Below are 4,890 nucleotides of genomic sequence, written 5' to 3'. Positions count from 1 at the left end.
TGTTGGCACTAGAGTTTTCCCATGGTGATTTTCTCCTTCTTTCCCTCGCAGAGGAATAGATAGCCACAGTGCTCTTGCTCTGGATCGTTTTTCAGAAGATGCACCCTTAATAGAGTCATGTTTTTCCATTAACGGCCTTGACATGTCCTGTGTTTTGGGCTGCCAGGAAAGTGAATAACAAAGTGGAGAGTGCTACATTAAAAATTGACAATGAAAACAAAATTAGATAAGCTAGGGTGTGGGGAATTAGCTCAGGTGGTAGAGCGCTCGCTTAGCATGTGAGAGGTGGTGGGATCGATGCCCACATTCTCCAGTTTTTGCTATTTCTACTTTGGATCTCCAGGTGACAACCTCAGATCTTCTCACTTATTGAAATAAATGACAAAATATTAGATACTTTGAATGCAGTAGGAATTTGAACACTTCTCCATTTATAATCTATTGGCAAATGTGACAGGATTGTTCTGCCTCTTATTGTTGTTCAGTATGTACATCTACTCTCAATTTACAATTTATTTTCTGTTTCTTCACAAGAGTTCTGATCCCAAGGAACATTACACGGTTGCTCTTTTTCTCCCTCTTTCTCCTGCATCTTGACACTAAATGCAGCACAGTCCTGAGAAGTGCAGCACACAGTGGGGAAAATAATGCCCCAGCTTTCTTGTCGGTTTCAGTGGACTAAAACACTGAGTCCCAAATAATGAGAAAATATCGGAAAAGACACTGTGGAAAGCAAACACATAATGTTGTTTGTGAACTCTAGATGCATTGTGAGTTGTGAAGAAGTGGCTGTGATCCTAAACAACATACCATAGTCTTTGAAAACTGAAGTAAGTGCTAGCCCATTGCCCAAATCCACACTGGCCGTTGGGTGGTACACACTCTAGAGATCTCCAAATACTATGCTAAAGGCTTTGAAAATGCAATGGACCATGAAACCACAACACGGTAGAAGGCTGGTTGGTACTTGGAACTTGAACACAAGGTCGTCAAGTGCTGGCAAGAACAAAAAAGGCAATATTCTCCATAAGATTTGAACGACACAGAAAGTCATAACGTGATACAGAAAAGATCGGGTTATAATCTAAAATTATTCAGCATATGAGGAACCAAGAAAATCTTAATTCACTTAGAGAAGATAATCAACAGATACCAATACTGAGATGACACAGATGTTGTAATCATCTGACAAATACTTCAAAACAGACTATTCAGTGTTCTGAGAATTGGGGGCAAGAACTCTTTGAAATAAATGGAATGTTAGAAAGTCTTTGCAAATAATTGGTAGATATATATCTAAATTGACACTTCAGAACTGAAAAAAGTATTACCTAAATTATAAACAACAATACTGGAATGTCTTAATAGCAGAAGGAGATGACAGAGAAAAGTCAGTATTGTAAAGGTAGAACAATAATAACGACCCAATCTAAATGACAGAGAAAAAATTGTATTTTAAAAGATGAACAAAATTTCAGGGATAAATAGGCAAATAACAAAGTTCTTATATTCACATCATTCGAGACCCAAAGAAGAGGAGAAAGAAGCCCTTAATGAAAACATTTGAATTATTAAATGACTGAAAACTTTCCAAATTTGGCAAAAGACATAAACCAGATTCAAAGAGTTTAGCAAACCTCAAGTGGGATAAACCTATATAAATCCATGCTCAAATATATCACAATTCAATTGCTGGAAACAAATTAAAAAGAAATTCTTGAAAACAGTCAGAGGAAAATGAAAGGGAAACTACAATCTAAACGATTGTAGATTGTCCCTTGTCCATATTTATTCTTCCATCTTTTAAGGTCTGGGGCCATCAAATTCCTTCTAAATCACCTGAGCCTACTGCAGTACCTGGCACAGAGTAGCTCTCCAATGAATATGTACTGGATGAAGGGAAGGGAAGTGAGAGATTCAAAGGAGATGCACAAGAACACTGTTCAGTATTTGGCAAGTCATGGATGTGGTGTTTGAAGGAAGAGAATGAGAATTGGAAGTCTAAGCCCAAAACACCAACACAGCAGATGTTGGAAATTAGATATGTGGTCTATAGATGAGTGGGATACTGTGGAGAAGAGGCAGAGAAATCATGAGCTGAAGCAGAGAAAGATCTCGCATTTTGGAATCTGAAAATCTACTTTTCTATTCAGACTTTGCTCTTTAGCAGTTCTGGGACCTTAGGATCATTGCTTAATGTATCTGAGCCTCCATTATACTGGAAAGTGCAGATTATAATACGTAGTTTTGTTGCCAAAATTAAATCGGACTATATGAGATAATTTCTACAAATTTCCTAGTATAATTAATGGCACATTAGGCTAAAAAGATCCGGAGAGACTTTTATTAAGTTCACTTTCTAATTTTTGTAGGGAAAATGTATCCAGTCCTGTAGATGCAAGTAGGGACATAGAGGAAGACAGAAAAATTTGAGGGTTATTTATTCGCTCATTCATTCATTCAGTTGATCAATCAGTCAGTCAGTGAACTAAAACGTATTATCTGGGCGCTTCCTGTTTCTTCCCAACAAAGGAGACTGTGGAAGCTGTAAGATTGACTGAGATCTCTGAGGGCAGGAAAAACTACATCATTAGAACACAAGAGCAAAAAAGACAGACGCTATTGTTCCAAGTCCCACAACCCAGATTGTCCTATTCTTGAGTGGTTACCAGAAAGGCATGGACTTGGGTGTGAAATTCCTCAAGACCAGCAGTGGCTTATATGGAGTGACTTTCAAGTAGTATTGATTGTGTTCTATAAGTTGGGAATTGATAAAGCATAAGTGTTGGAAAATAATATTTCGGATTTCCCTCTAAATATGAGCTATCCATGCAATATGTTGTCTTAGTGCAGTTGGCAGTGTGTCAGTCTCATAATCTGAAGGTCCTGAGTTCAAACCTCAGAGAGGGTAGGGACTTTTTTCCATGTTTTCACAGTCGGCCTCCCCTAATGTCATCTTAGTAAAAAGGGAAAGACAGGTCAAATACAACGAAAAAAGAACACGAAGTAAAATTAGCAAATGCTGCCAGGGAAGCATTTGAACACTCATCCAATATTTGATGAGGGTGGTGAAATAAGTTTTGTACTATGTTGAACTTCCCTGTACTTTGAGTAAAAGGAGTAGAGGAGAAATTTATTAGCCAGAAACTACAAACTATACTATATGTTGGCTCTTCCTACCCATCAGATGGAAAATCAGAAGACATTTCTCTTCCAACTTTGTTTTCCGAAGGTTGTCCAACCACAGTTAAAGGGGTGGAAGAAGTGTAAAATTATTGATTCTTTTAATCATCCAACAAGTATTTCTTGAGCACAAATCTTATTAATAGAGTGTTCTAGGGGCAGTAATTCAAGAGTGATTCAAATGCAAAATTCTCTCCCTCCTGGAGCTATATCCCAGTTGGAAGGAGTGGGAGAAACAGACAAGAAGCTAATAAGAAAAATCCACAATAAGCTCGGCGATAATATTTACTGCGGTGTAATCATTCGGCAGTAAAGGGGATCTGGAGTATGGAGGTGGCACGTTCAGCTTTCAGGGGGAAGAGTCAAGAAGTTTGTCACCTTGAAGATACCTTCTTGTCTCTCCTCCCTTCTCACTTAAAGAAGTGAGAAGAAAGCTTTTCTAACACTGTCACTAGAGTAATTTTTACTGATGAAGGTAAGTGGGGGTTTTGAGAGCTTTTTGGACGTAAGACAGGTGTGCTTAGTTGGATGAACAGCAGCACCTGATAAATCCTTCACATGTTCCTTTATAAGGAAAATGAGGATTGAGGGATTTTCTCAGCACCTAGAGCAGAGTCAGAATAATAGGAACTGATTCGTAAGCATTAGCTTTCTGCTTTGGTTGCCTTTTCCCTGTGGAATGCTGGCCACTTACCCTGAGCTTGTATCATAGATGCTCATTAGAAGCATGAAGAATGGATTTACAGATTGAGGTTAGAATCCAATAGGGTTCTCTTCTAGGGAAAAATAGTCTTCCCTCTAAGTTTTCACATGATACCTAGGTAAGAAAAGAGCTCTAAAAAAGTTTGAAAAATGGTCTTCTCTGGGAAAAGCTGGCAGCCCTGCTGTAGAAGAGCATAATCTGAGCACATAGAGCCTCAGCACACAGGTGAGTGCTCAGGAGGTCAAAATGGTTAAGCAGTGAACCTGACCAGAATGTCCATTGTAGAAACAACTTGGCTTCCTATCCACAAGTTGAAAGGCATATGCACCAGAGATGTTTTCTACTGACCTCAAGAAAGAAGGAAGAAAAGAAACTTATCATGTCTTTTATTATGGAAAAATATTTTCCCATTATTTCTGACTCAAAATATCAAAATTCTGGCAGATAAATAGAAAGAGAAGGGATTTTGATCCCTAGAGCTTCAGTGTTTTTATTGTTGATCTTCCCTACCATTCCTTAATTACTTTAAAATTAAATGCCAAGTAAAGGTCCTGGTTTCCAGTTTCCAGTGGACTCTTAAAAATTCTTCCTCCTCTCTCCATACCTTTTCCTTCTCTGCAGATCCTGGCATCTTTCGTTACCAATACTATCTTTCTCTGGGAGATTGGAGGAGGAGTCAAGCCCTACTGGATGACCTGGGCCACACTGGGAGGGGATAATGGTAAAGATGTGAGGCCCAGAGATGCTGTCACTCCTGCTCCTCCTAGTGGCCATATTTCCAAAAACAAGTAACAATTGCAACCTCATTTTTATGGCGAGATACACGACCTGGGGAGAGTCCCCAAATTTAAACTGTGTGCACACCAGCTGGGACCTCCACTTGCCTTCTGGCAATTCAAGATAGTGAAATTGTTTCAGAGCTAGATACTTCCCATGGTGACATATAATAGGTCTTGCTTTCTCCACACTCCCTGACAGAAGCAGTAGTTTTTCACTGTGCTTTT

The 4,890-nt window shown here is 39.0% G+C and overlaps 1 non-coding gene across 1 annotated transcript; it reads left to right on the top strand.

The window, feature by feature from the left end:
* Positions 1–240: 240 nt before the first annotated feature.
* On the top strand, positions 241–313 carry TRNAA-AGC (transfer RNA alanine (anticodon AGC)). The gene has a single exon. It is a non-coding gene; the product is annotated as a tRNA-Ala (tRNA).
* The last annotated feature ends 4,577 nt before the right edge of the window (positions 314–4,890 follow it).

Source organism: Equus quagga, chromosome 15 (genome assembly GCF_021613505.1).
Source record: "Equus quagga isolate Etosha38 chromosome 15, UCLA_HA_Equagga_1.0, whole genome shotgun sequence".
NCBI lineage: Eukaryota > Metazoa > Chordata > Mammalia > Perissodactyla > Equidae > Equus > Equus quagga.
The sequence above is the reverse complement of the archived record's forward strand: the minus strand, read 5'-3'. Positions and strand labels throughout refer to the sequence as shown.